Genomic DNA, 14221 nt, shown 5'->3' with positions numbered 1-14221 from the left:
CGTTTTCTGAGTTCCTGAGTGTCCAATTGTTCAAGAAACGGTCATACAAATCAATTCTTAGACCGGAGATTTTTTGGTCAAAAAAAAAGGAAGGTTAACCCCTTTGCATTTTTGGCGAAAATTTTCGCGATTCTGAAAAGTGCTGGAATAAATTCTTTCTGGCACTGTTCCGACGTAATTTTGCGAGAAAAAACGATTAGGCGCAGTCTCAATACGCTGCGAACAACGGATCAAAAGTTACAGCCAAAAAACCAGAACCTGTGTTTTCGACGTTTTTCAGCAGGTGCTTTTTCGCTGGCCATTTCTCTCCTGTTGGTCCTACGCTGTTTTCTCTGCGTTTTCTGAGTTCCTGAGGGTCCAATTAGTCAGGTAAGGGTCATACAAATCAATTCTGGGATAAAAATTTTTTTGGTCAAAAAAAAAGGAAGGTTAACCCCTTTGCATTTTTGACGAAAATTTTCGCGATTCCGAAAAGTGCTGGAATGAATTCTTTCTGGCGCTATTCCAACGTAATTTTGCGAGTAAAAACGATTAGGCGCTGTCTCAATACACTGGGATCAACGGATCAGAAGTTACAGCCAAAAAACGAGATCCTGTGTTTTCTACATTTTTCAGCAGGTGCTTTTTCGCTCGCCATTTCTCTCCTGTTGTTCCTACGCTGTTTTCTCTGCGTTGTCTGAGTTCCTGGGGGACCAATTGTTCGAGGAACGGTCATACAAATCAATTCTGAGACCGGAGATTTTTTGGTCAAAAAAGAAGGAAGGTTAACCCCTTTGCATTTTTGACGAACATTTTCGCGATTCTGAAAAGTGCTGGAATAAATTCTTTCTGGCACTATTCCGACGTAATGTTGCGTGAAAAAACGATTGAGCGCAGTCTCAATACACTGCGATCAACGGATCAGAAGTTACAGCCAAAAAACGAGATCCCGTGTTTTCTACATTTTTCAGCAGGTGCTTTTTCGCTCGCCATTTCTCTCCTGTTGGTCCTACGCTGTTTTCTCTGCGTTTTCTGAGTTCCTGGGGGACCAATTGTTCGAGAAACGGTCATACAAATCAATTCTGAGACCGGAGATTTTTTGGTCAAAAAAAAAGGAAGGTTAACCCCTTTGCATTTTTGGCGAAAATTTTCGCGATTCCGAAAAGTGCTGGAATAAATTCTTTCTGGCACTGTTCCGACGTAATTTTGCGAGAAAAAACGATTAAGCGCAGTCTCAATACACTGGGATCAACGGATCAGAAGTTACAGCCAAAAAACGAGATCCTATGTTTTCTACATTTTTCAGCAGGTGCTTTTTCGCTCGCCATTTTTCTCCTGTTGGTCCTACGCTGTTTTCTCTGCGTTTTCTGAGTTCCTGAGGGTCCAATTAGTCAGGTAAGGGTCATACAAATCAATTCTGGGACAAAAATTTTTTTGGTCAAAAAAAAAGGAAGGTTAACCCCTTTGCATTTTTGGCCAAAATTTTCGCGATTCCGAAAAGTGCTGGAATAAATTCTTTCTGGCACTATTCCAACGTAATTTTGCGAGAAAAAACGATTAGGCGCAGTCTCAATACGCTGCGATCAACGGCTCAAAAGTTACAGCCAAAAAACCAGAACCTGTGTTTTCTACATTTTTCAGCAGGTGCTTTTTCGCTCGCCATTTCTCTCCTGTTGGTCCTACGCTGTTTTCTCTGCGTTTTCTGAGTTCCTGAGGGTCCAATTAGTCAGGTGAGGGTCATACAAATCAATTCTGGGATGAAAATTTTTTTGGTCAAAAAAAAAGGAAGGTTAACCCCTTTGCATTTTTGACGAAAATTTTCGCGATTCCGAAAAGTGCTGGAATGAATTCTTTCTGGCACTATTCCAACGTAATTTTGCGAGAAAAAACGATTAGGCGCAGTCTCAATACACTGGGATCAACGGATCAGAAGTTACAGCCAAAAAACAAGATCCTGTGTTTTCTACATTTTTCAGCAGGTGCTTTTTCGCTCGCCATTCCTCTCCTGTTGTTCCTACGCTGTTTTCTCTGCGTTTTCTGAGTTCCTGGGGGACCAATTGTTCGAGAAACGGTCATACAAATCAATTCTGAGACCGGAGATTTTTTGGTCAAAAAAAAAGGAAGGTTAACCCCTTTGCATTTTTGGCGAAAATTTTCGCGATTTCGAAAAGTGCTGGAATAAATTCTTTCTGGCACTATTCCAACGTAGTTTTGCGAGAAAAAACGATTAGGCGCAGTCTCAATACGCTGCGATCAACGGATCAAAAGTTACAGCCAAAAAACCAGAACCTGTGTTTTCGACATTTTTCAGCAGGTGCTTTTTCGCTCGCCATTTCTCCCCTGTTGGTCCTACTATGTTTACTCTGCATTTTCTGAGATCCTGGGGGACCAATTGTTCGAGAAACGGTCATAGAAATCAATTCTGGGACCAGAGATTTTTTGGTCCAAAAAAAAGGAAGGTTAACCCCTTTGCATTTTTAGCGAAAATTTTCGCGATTTCGAAAAGTGCTGGAATAAATTCTTTCTGGCACTGTTTCGACGTAATTTTGCGAGAAAAAACGATTAGGCGCAGTCTCAATACGCTGCGATCAACGGATCAAAAGTGACAGCCAAAAAACCAGAACCTGTGTTTTCGACATTTTTCAGCAGGTGCTTTTTCGACCGCCATTTCTCCCCTGTTGGTCCTACTATGTTTACTCTGCATTTTCTGAGATCCTGGGGGACCAATTGTTCGAGAAACGGTCATAGAAATCAATTCTGGGACCAGAGATTTTTTGGTCCAAAAAAAAGGAGGGTTAACCCCTTTGCATTTTTAGCGAAAATTTTCGCGATTTCGAAAAGTGCTGGAATAAATTCTTTCTGGCACTATTCCAACGTAATTTTGCGAGAAAAAACGATTAGGCGCAGTCTCAATACGCTGCGATCAACGGCTCAAAAGTTACAGCCAAAAAACCAGAACCTGTGTTTTCGACGTTTTTCAGCAGGTGCTTTTTCGCTGGCCATTTCTCTCCTGTTATTCCTACGCTGTTTTCTCTGCGTTTTCTGAGTTCCTGAGGGTCCAATTAGTCAGGTGAGGGTCATACAAATCAATTCTGGGATAAAAATTTTTTTGGTCAAAAAAAAAGGAAGGTTAACCCCTTTGCATTTTTGGCGAAAATTTTGGCGATTCCGAAAAGTGCTGGAATGAATTCTTTCTGGCACTATTCCAACGTAATTTTGCGAGAAAAAACGATTAGGCGCAGTCTCAATTCACTGGGATCAACGGATCAGAAGTTACAGCCAAAAAACGAGATCCTGTGTTTTCTACATTTTTCAGCAGGTGCTTTTTCGCTCGCCATTCCTCTCCTGTTGTTCCTACGCTGTTTTCTCTGCGTTTTCTGAGTTCCTGGGGGAGCAATTGTTCGAGAAACGGTCATACAAATCAATTCTGAGACCGGAGATTTTTTGGTCAAAAAAAAAGGAAGGTTAACCCCTTTGCATTTATAGCGAAAATTTTCGCGATTTCGAAAAGTGCTGGAATAAATTCTTTCTGGCACTGTTTCGACGTAATTTTGCGAGAAAAAACGATTAGGCGCAGTCTCAATACGCTGCGATCAACGGATCAAAAGTGACAGCCAAAAAACCAGAACCTGTGTTTTCGACATTTTTCAGCAGGTGCTTTTTCGCTGGCCATTTCTCTCCTGTTGGTCCTACGCTGTTTTCTCTGCGTTTTCTGAGTTCCTGAGGGTCCAATTGTTCGAAAAACGGTCATACAAATCAATTCTGAGACCAGAGATTTTTTGGTCGAAAAAAAAGGAAGGTTAACCCCTTTGCATTTTTGGCGAAAATTTTCGCGATTCCGAAAAGTGCTGGAATAAATTCTCTCTGGCACTGTTCCGACGTAATTTTGCGAGAAAAAACGATTAAGCGCAGTCTCAATACACTGGGATCAACGGATCAGAAGTTACAGCCAAAAAACGAGATCCTGTGTTTTCTACATTTTTCAGCAGGTGCTTTTTCGCTCGCCATTTTTCTCCTGTTGGTCCTACGCTGTTTTCTCTGCGTTTTCTGAGTTCCTGAGGGTCCAATTAGTCAGGTAAGGGTCATACAAATCAATTCTGGGACGAAAATTTTTTTGGTCAAAAAAAAAGGAAGGTTAACCCCTTTGCATTTTTGGCGAAAATTTTCGCGATTCCGAAAAGTGCTGGAATAAATTCTTTCTGGCACTGTTTCGACGTAATTTTGCGAGAAAAAACGATTAGGCGCAGTCTCAATACGCTGCGATCAACGGTTCAAAAGTTACAGCCAAAAAACCAGAACCTGTGTTTTCGACATTTTTCAGCAGGTGCTTTTTCGACCGCCATTTCTCCCCTGTTGGTCCTACTATGTTTACTCTGCATTTTCTGAGATCCTGGGGGACCAATTGTTCGAGAAACGGTCATAGAAATCAATTCTGGGACCAGAGATTTTTTGGTCCAAAAAAAAGGAAGGTTAACCCCTTTGCATTTTTAGCGAAAATTTTCGCGATTTCGAAAAGTGCTGGAATAAATTCTTTCTGGCACTGTTTCGACGTAATTTTGCGAGAAAAAACGATTAGGCGCAGTCTCAATACGCTGCGATCAACGGATCAAAAGTGACAGCCAAAAAACCAGAACCTGTGTTTTCGACATTTTTCAGCAGGTGCTTTTTCGCTGGCCATTTCTCTCCTGTTGGTCCTACGCTGTTTTCTCTGCGTTTTCTGAGTTCCTGAGGGTCCAATTGTTCGAGAAACGGTCATACAAATCAATTCTGAGACCGGAGATTTTTTGGTCAAAAAAAAAGGAAGGTTAACCCCTTTGCATTTTTGGCGAAAATTTTCGCGATTCCGAAAAGTGCTGGAATAAATTCTTTCTGGCACTATTCCAACGTAATTTTGCGAGAAAGAACGATTAGGCGCAGTCTCAATACGCTGCGATCAACGGATCAAAAGTTACAGCCAAAAAACCAGAACCTGTGTTGTCGACGTTTTTCAGCAGGTGCTTTTTCGCTGGCCATTTCTCTCCTGTTGGTCCTACGCTGTTTTCTCTGCGTTTTCTGAGTTCCTGAGTGTCCAATTGTTTAAGAAACGGTCATACAAATCAATTCTTAGACCGGAGATTTTTTGGTCAAAAAAAAAGGAAGGTTAACCCCTTTGCATTTTTGGCGACAATTTTCGCGATTCCGAAAAGTGCTGGAATAAATTCTTTCTGGCACTATTCCAACGTAATTTTGCAAGAAAAAACGATTAGGCGCAGTCTCAATACGCTGCGATCAACGGATCAAAAGTTACAGCCAGAAAACCAGAACCTGTGTTTTCGACATTTTTCAGCAGGTGCTTTTTCGCTCGCCATTTCTCCCCTGTTGGTCCTACTATGTTTACTCTGCATTTTCTGAGATCCTGGGGGACCAATTGTTCGAGAAACGGTCATAGAAATCAATTCTGGGACGAGAATCTTTTGGTCAAAAAAAAAGGAAGGTTAACCCCTTTGCATTTTTGACGAAAATTTCCGCGATTCTGAAAAGTGCTGGAATAAATTCTTTCTGGCACTATTCCGACGTAATATTGCGAGAAAAAACGATTGAGCGCAGTCTCAATACACTGGGATCAACGGATCAGAAGTTACGGCCAAAAAACGAGATCCTGTGTTTTCAAAATTTTTCAGCAGGTGCTTTTTCGCTCGCCATTTCTCTCCTGTTGTTCCTACGCTGTTTTCTCTGCGTTTTCTGAGTTCCTGGGGGACCAATTGTTCGAGAAACGGTCATACAAATCAATTCTGAGACCGGAGATTTTTTGGTCAAAAAAAAAGGAAGGTTAACCCCTTTGCATTTTTGTCGAAAATTTTCGCGATTCCGAAAAGTGCTGGAATAAATTCTTTCTGGCACTGTTCCGACGTAATTTTGCGAGAAAAAACGATTAAGCGCAGTCTCAATACACTGGGATCAACGGATCAGAAGTTACAGCCAAAAAACGAGATTTTGTGTTTTCTACATTTTTCAGCAGGTGCTTTTTCGCTCGCCATTTTTCTCCTGTTGGTCCTACGCTGTTTTCTCTGCGTTTTCTGAGTTCCTGAGGGTCCAATTAGTCAGGTAAGGGTCATACAAATCAATTCTGGGACGAAAATTTTTTTGGTCAAAAAAAAAGGAAGGTTAACCCCTTTGCATTTTTGGCGAAAATTTTCGCGATTCCGAAAAGTGCTGGAATAAATTCTTTCTGGCACTGTTTCGACGTAATTTTGCGAGAAAAAACGATTAGGCGCAGTCTCAATACGCTGCGATCAACGGATCAAAAGTTACAGCCAAAAAACCAGAACCTGTGTTTTCGACATTTTTCAGCAGGTGCTTTTTCGACCGCCATTTCTCCCCTGTTGGTCCTACCATGTTTACTCTGCATTTTCTGAGATCCTGGGGGACCAATTGTTCGAGAAACGGTCATAGAAATCAATTCTGGGACCAGAGATTTTTTGGTCCAAAAAAAAGGAAGGTTAACCCCTTTGCATTTTTAGCGAAAATTTTCGCGATTTCGAAAAGTGCTGGAATAAATTCTTTCTGGCACTGTTTAGACGTAATTTTGCGAGAAAAAACGATTAGGCGCAGTCTCAATACGCTGCGATCAACGGATCAAAAGTGACAGCCAAAAAACCAGAACCTGTGTTTTCGACATTTTTCAGCAGGTGCTTTTTCGCTGGCCATTTCTCTCCTGTTGGTCCTACGCTGTTTTCTCTGCGTTTTCTGAGTTCCTGAGGGTCCAATTGTTCGAGAAACGGTCATACAAATCAATTCTGAGACCGGAGATTTTTTGGTCAAAAAAAAAGGAAGGTTAACCCCTTTGCATTTTTGGCGAAAATTTTCGCGATTCCGAAAAGTGCTGGAATGAATTCTTTCTGGCACTATTTTAACGTAATTTTGGGAGAAAAAACGATTAGGCGCAGTCTCAATACACTGGGATCAACGGATCAGAAGTTACAGCCAAAAAACGAGGTCCTGTGTTTTCTACATTTTTCAGCAGGTGCTTTTTCGCTCGCCATTTTTCTCCTGTTGGTCCTACGCTGTTTTCTCTGCGTTTTCTGAGTTCCTGAGGGTCCAATTAGTCAGGTAAGGGTCATACAAATCAATTCTGGGACGAAAATTTTTTTGGTCAAAAAAAAAGGAAGGTTAACCCCTTTGCATTTTTGGCGAAAATTTTCGCGATTCCGAAAAGTGCTGGTATAAATTCTTTCTGGCACTATTCCAACGTAATTTTGCGAGAAAAAACGATTAGGCGCAGTCTCAATACGCTGCGATCAACGGCTCAAAAGTTACAGCCAAAAAACCAGAACCTGTGTTTTCTACATTTTTCAGCAGGTGCTATTTCGCTCGCCATTTCTCTCCTGTTGGTCCTACGCTGTTTTCTCTGCGTTTTCTGAGTTCCTGAGGGTCCAATTAGTCAGGTGAGGGTCATACAAATCAATTCTGGGATAAAAATTTTTTTGGTCAAAAAAAAAGGAAGGTTAACCCCTTTGCATTTTTGACGAAAATTTTCGCGATTCCGAAAAGTGCTGGAATGAATTCTTTCTGGCACTATTCCAACGTAATTTTGCGAGAAAAACGATTAGGCGCAGTCTCAATACACTGGGATCAACGGATCAGAAGTTACAGCCAAAAAACAAGATCCTGTGTTTTCTACATTTTTCAGCAGGTGCTTTTTCGCTCGCCATTCCTCTCCTGTTGTTCCTACGCTGTTTTCTCTGCGTTTTCTGAGTTCCTGGGGGACCAATTGTTCGAGAAACGGTCATACAAATCAATTCTGAGACCGGAGATTTTTTGGTCAAAAAAAAAGGAAGGTTAACCCCTTTGCATTTTTGGCGAAAATTTTCGCGATTCCGAAAAGTGCTGGAATAAATTCTTTCTGGCACTGTTTCGACGTAATTTTGCGAGAAAAAACGATTAGGCGCAGTCTCAATACGCTGCGATCAACGGATCAAAAGTTACAGCCAAAAAACCAGAACCTGTGTTTTCGACATTTTTCAGCAGGTGCTTTTTCGACCGCCATTTCTCCCCTGTTGGTCCTACTATGTTTACTCTGCATTTTCTGAGATCCTGGGGGACCAATTGTTCGAGAAACGGTCATAGAAATCAATTCTGGGACCAGAGATTTTTTGGTCCAAAAAATAGGAAGGTTAACCCCTTTGCATTTTTAGCGAAAATTTTCGCGATTTCGAAAAGTGCTGGAATAAATTCTTTCTGGCACTGTTTCGACGTAATTTTGCGAGAAAAAACGATTAGGCGCAGTCTCAATACGCTGCGATCAACGGATCAAAAGTGACAGCCAAAAAACCAGAACCTGTGTTTTCGACATTTTTCAGCAGGTGCTTTTTCGCTGGCCATTTCTCTCCTGTTGGTCCTACGCTGTTTTCTCTGCGTTTTCTGAGTTCCTGAGGGTCCAATTGTTCGAGAAACGGTCATACAAATCAATTCGGAGACCGGAGATTTTTTGGTCAAAAAAAAAGGAAGGTTAACCCCTTTGCATTTTTGGCGAAAATTTTCGCGATTCCGAAAAGTGCTGGAATAAATTCTTTCTGGCACTGTTCCGACGTAATTTTGCGAGAAAAAACGATTAAGCGCAGTCCCAATACGCTGCGATCAACGGATCAGAAGTTACAGCCAAAAAACGAGATCCTGTGTTTTCTACATTTTTCAAGAGGTGCTTTTTCGCTCGCCATTTCTCCCCTGTCGGTCCTACTATGTTTACTCCGCATTTTCCGAGATCCTGGGGGACCAATTGTTTGAGAAACGGTCATAGAAATCACTTCTGGGACCAGAGATTTTTTGGTCCAAAAAAAAGGAAGGTTAACCCCTTTGCATTTTTGGCGAAAATTTTCGCGATTCCGAAAAGTGCTGGAATAAATTCTTTCTGGCACTATTCCAACGTAATTTTGCAAGAAAAAACGATTAGGCGCAGTCTCAATACGCTGCGATCAACGGATCAAAAGTTACAGCCAGAAAACCAGAACCTGTGTTTTCGACATTTCTCAGCAGGTGCTTTTTCGCTCGCCATTTCTCTCCTGTTGGTCCTACGCTCTTTTCTCTGCGTTTTCTGAGTTCCTGGGGGACCAATTAGTCAGGTGAGGGTCATACAAATCAATTCTGATACGAAAAATTGTTTGGTCAGAAAAAAAAGGAAGGTTAACCCCTTTGTATTTTTGGCGAAAATTTTCGCGATTCTGAAAAGTGCTGGAATAAATTCTTTCTGGCACTGTTCCGACGTAATTTTGCGCGAAAAAACGATAAGGCGCATACTCAATACGCTGCGATCAACGGATCAAAAGTTACAGCCAAAACACCAGAACCTGTGTTTTCGACATTTTTCAGCAGGTGCTTTTTCGCTCGCCATTTCTCCCCTGTTGGTCCTACTATGTTTACTCTGCATTTTCTGAGATCCTGGGGGACCAATTGTTCGAGAAACGGTCATAGAAATCAATTCTGGGACGAGAATCTTTTGGTCAAAAAAAAAGGAAGGTTAACCCCTTTGCATTTTTGACGAAAATTTCCGCGATTCTGAAAAGTGCTGGAATAAATTCTTTCTGGCACTATTCCGACGTAATATTGCGAGAAAAAACGATTGAGCGCAGTCTCAATACACTGGGATCAACGGATCAGAAGTTACGGCCAAAAAACGAGATCCTGTGTTTTCAAAATTTTTCAGCAGGTGCTTTTTCGCTCGCCATTTCTCTCCTGTTGTTCCTACGCTGTTTTCTCTGCGTTTTCTGAGTCCCTGGGGGACCAATTGTTCGAGAAACGGTCATACAAATCAATTCTGAGACCGGAGATTTTTTGGTCAAAAAAAAAGGAAGGTTAACCCCTTTGCATTTTTGTCGAAAATTTTCGCGATTCCGAAAAGTGCTGGAATAAATTCTTTCTGGCACTGTTCCGACGTAATTTTGCGAGAAAAAACGATTAAGCGCAGTCTCAATACACTGGGATCAACGGATCAGAAGTTACAGCCAAAAAACGAGATCCTGTGTTTTCTACATTTTTCAGCAGGTGCTTTTTCGCTCGCCATTTTTCTCCTGTTGGTCCTACGCTGTTTTCTCTGCGTTTTCTGAGTTCCTGAGGGTCCAATTGTTCGAGAAACGGTCATACAAATCAATTCTGAGACCGGAGATTTTTTGGTCAAAAAAAAAGGAAGGTTAACCCCTTTGCATTTTTGGCGAAAATTTTCGCGATTCCGAAAAGTGCTGGAATAAATTCTTTCTGGCACTGTTTCGACGTAATTTTGCGAGAAAAAACGATTAGGCGCAGTCTCAATACGCTGCGATCAACGGATCAAAAGTGACAGCCAAAAAACCAGAACCTGTGTTTTCGACATTTTTCAGCAGGTGCTTTTTCGACCGCCATTTCTCCCCTGTTGGTCCTACTATGTTTACTCTGCATTTTCTGAGATCCTGGGGGACCAATTGTTCGAGAAACGGTCATAGAAATCAATTCTGGGACCAGAGATTTTTTGGTCCAAAAAAAAGGAGGGTTAACCCCTTTGCATTTTTAGCGAAAATTTTCGCGATTTCGAAAAGTGCTGGAATAAATTCTTTCTGGCACTATTCCAACGTAATTTTGCGAGAAAAAACGATTAGGCGCAGTCTCAATACGCTGCGATCAACGGCTCAAAAGTTACAGCCAAAAAACCAGAACCTGTGTTTTCGACATTTTTCAGCAGGTGCTTTTTCGACCGCCATTTCTCCCCTGTTGGTCCTACTATGTTTACTCTGCATTTTCTGAGATCCTGGGGGACCAATTGTTCGAGAAACGGTCATAGAAATCAATTCTGGGACCAGAGATTTTTTGGTCCAAAAAAAAGGAAGGTTAACCCCTTTGCATTTTTAGCGAAAATTTTCGCGATTTCGAAAAGTGCTGGAATAAATTCTTTCTGGCACTGTTTAGACGTAATTTTGCGAGAAAAAACGATTAGGCGCAGTCTCAATACGCTGCGATCAACGGATCAAAAGTGACAGCCAAAAAACCAGAACCTGTGTTTTCGACATTTTTCAGCAGGTGCTTTTTCGCTGGCCATTTCTCTCCTGTTGGTCCTACGCTGTTTTCTCTGCGTTTTCTGAGTTCCTGAGGGTCCAATTGTTCGAGAAACGGTCATACAAATCAATTCTGAGACCGGAGATTTTTTGGTCAAAAAAAAAGGAAGGTTAACCCCTTTGCATTTTTAGCGAAAATTTTCGCGATTTCGAAAAGTGCTGGAATAAATTCTTTCTGGCACTATTCCAACGTAATTTTGCGAGAAAAAACGATGAGGCGCAGTCTCAATACGCTGCGATCAACGGCTCAAAAGTCACAGCCAAAAAACCAGAACCTGTGTTTTCGACGTTTTTCAGCAGGTGCTTTTTCGCTGGCCATTTCTCTCCTGTTGGTCCTACGCTGTTTTCTCTGCGTTTTCTGAGTTCCTGAGGGTCCAATTAGTCAGGTGAGGGTCATACAAATCAATTCTGGGATAAAAATTTTTTTGGTCAAAAAAAAAGGAAGGTTAACCCCTTTGCATTTTTGACGAAAATTTTCGCGATTCCGAAAAGTGCTGGAATGAATTCTTTCTGGCACTATTCCAACGTAATTTTGCGAGAAAAAACGATTAGGCGCAGTCTCAATACACTGGGATCAACGGATCAGAAGTTACAGCCAAAAAACGAGATCCTGTGTTTTCGACATTTTTCAGCAGGTGCTTTTTCGCTCGCCATTTCTCCCCTGTTGGTCCTACTATGTTTACTCTGCATTTTCTGAGATCCTGGGGGACCAATTGTTTGAGAAACGGTCATAGAAATCAATTCTGGGACCAGAGATTTTTTGGTCCAAAAAAAAGGAAGGTTAACCCCTTTGCATTTTTAGCGAAAATTTTCGCGATTTCGAAAAGTGCTGGAATAAATTCTTTCTGGCACTGTTTTGACGTAATTTTGCGAGAAAAAACGATTGGGCGCAGTCTCAATACGCTGCGATCAACGGATCAAAAGTGACAGCCAAAAAACCAGAACCTGTGTTTTCGACATTTTTCAGCAGGTGCTTTTTCGCTGGCCATTTCTCTCCTGTTGGTCCTACGCTGTTTTCTCTGCGTTTTCTGAGTTCCTGAGGGTCCAATTGTTCGAGAAACGGTCATACAAATCAATTCTGAGACCGGAGATTTTTTGGTCAAAAAAAAAGGAAGGTTAACCCCTTTGCATTTTTGGCGAAAATTTTCGCGATTCCGAAAAGTGCTGGAATAAATTCTTTCTGGCACTGTTCCGACGTAATTTTGCGAGAAAAAACGATTAAGCGCAGTCCCAATACGCTGCGATCAACGGATCAGAAGTTACAGCCAAAAAACGAGATCCTGTGTTTTCTACATTTTTCAAGAGGTGCTTTTTCGCTCGCCATTTCTCCCCTGTCGGTCCTACTATGTTTACTTCGCATTTTCTGAGATCCTGGGGGACCAATTGTTCGAGAAACGGTCATAGAAATCACTTCTGGGACCAGAGATTTTTTGGTCCAAAAAAAAGGAAGGTTAACCCCTTTGCATTTTTAGCGAAAATTTTCGCGATTCCGAAAAGTGCTGGAATGAATTCTTTCTGGCACTATTTCAACGTAATTTTGGGAGAAAAAACGATTAGGCGCAGTCTCAATACACTGGGATCAACGGATCAGAAGTTACAGCCAAAAAACGAGGTCCTGTGTTTTCTACATCTTTCAGCAGGTGCTTTTTCGCTCGCCATTTTTCTCCTGTTGGTCCTACGCTGTTTTCTCTGCGTTTTCTGAGTTCCTGAGGGTCCAATTAGTCAGGTAAGGGTCATACAAATCAATTCTGGGACGAAAATTTTTTTGGTCAAAAAAAAAGGAAGGTTAACCCCTTTGCATTTTTGGCGAAAATTTTCGCGATTCCGAAAAGTGCTGGAATAAATTCTTTCTGGCACTGTTTCGACGTAATTTTGCGAGAAAAAACGATTAGGCGCAGTCTCAATACGCTGCGATCAACGGATCAAAAGTTACAGCCAAAAAACCAGAACCTGTGTTTTCGACATTTTTCAGCAGGTGCTTTTTCGACCGCCATTTCTCCCCTGTTGGTCCTACGCTGTTTTCTCTGCGTTTTCTGAGTTCCTGAGGGTCCAATTGTTCGAGAAACGGTCATACAAATCAATTCTGAGACCGGAGATTTTTTGGTCAAAAAAAAAGGAAGGTTAACCCCTTTGCATTTTTGGCGAAAATTTTCGCGATTCCGAAAAGTGCTGGAATAAATTCTTTCTGGCACTGTTCCGACGTAATTTTGCGAGAAAAAACGATTAAGCGCAGTCCCAATACGCTGCGATCAACGGATCAGAAGTTACAGCCAAAAAACGAGATCCTGTGTTTTCTACATTTTTCAGCAGGTGCTTTTTCGCTCGCCATTTCTCTTCTGTTGGTCCTACGCTGTTTTCTCTGCGTTTTCTGAGTTCCTGAGGGTCCAATTAGTCAGGTGAGGGTCATACAAATCAATTCTGGGATAAAAATTTTTTTGGTCAAAAAAAAAGGAAGGTTAACCCCTTTGCATTTTTGACGAAAATTTTCGCGATTCCGAAAAGTGCTGGAATGAATTCTTTCTGGCACCATTCCAACGTAATTTTGCGAGAAAAAACGATTAGGCGCAGTCTCAATACACTGGGATCAACGGATCAGAAGTTACAGCCAAAAAACAAGATCCTGTGTTTTCTACATTTTTCAGCAGGCGCTTTTTCGCTCGCCATTCCTCTCCTGTTGTTCCTACGCTGTTTTCTCTGCGTTTTCTGAGTTCCGGGGGACCAATTGTTCGAGAAACGGTCATACAAATCAATTCTGAGACCGGAGATTTTTTGGTCAAAAAAAAAGGAAGGTTAACCCCTTTGCATTTTTGGCGAAAATTTTCGCGATTCCGAAAAGTGCTGGAATAAATTCTTTCTGGCACTATTCCAACGTAATTTTGCGAGAAAAAACGATTAGGCGCAGTCTCAATACGCTGCGATCAACGGATCAAAAGTTACAGCCAAAAAACCAGAACCTGTGTTTTCGACATTTTTCAGCAGGTGCTTTTTCGCTCGCCATTTCTCCCCTGTTGGTCCTACTCTGTTTACTCTGCATTTTCTGAGATCCTGGGGGACCAATTGTTCGAGAAACGGTCATAGAAATCAATTCTGGGACCAGAGATTTTTTGGTCCAAAAAAAAGGAAGGTTAACCCCTTTGCATTTTTAGCGAAAATTTTCGCGATTTCGAAAAGTGCTGGAATAAATT

The sequence above is a fragment of the Neodiprion pinetum genome, chromosome 5 (assembly GCF_021155775.2).
Source record: "Neodiprion pinetum isolate iyNeoPine1 chromosome 5, iyNeoPine1.2, whole genome shotgun sequence".
NCBI classification, from domain to species: Eukaryota; Metazoa; Arthropoda; class Insecta; order Hymenoptera; family Diprionidae; genus Neodiprion; species Neodiprion pinetum.
The sequence above is the reverse complement of the archived record's forward strand: the minus strand, read 5'-3'. Positions refer to the sequence as shown.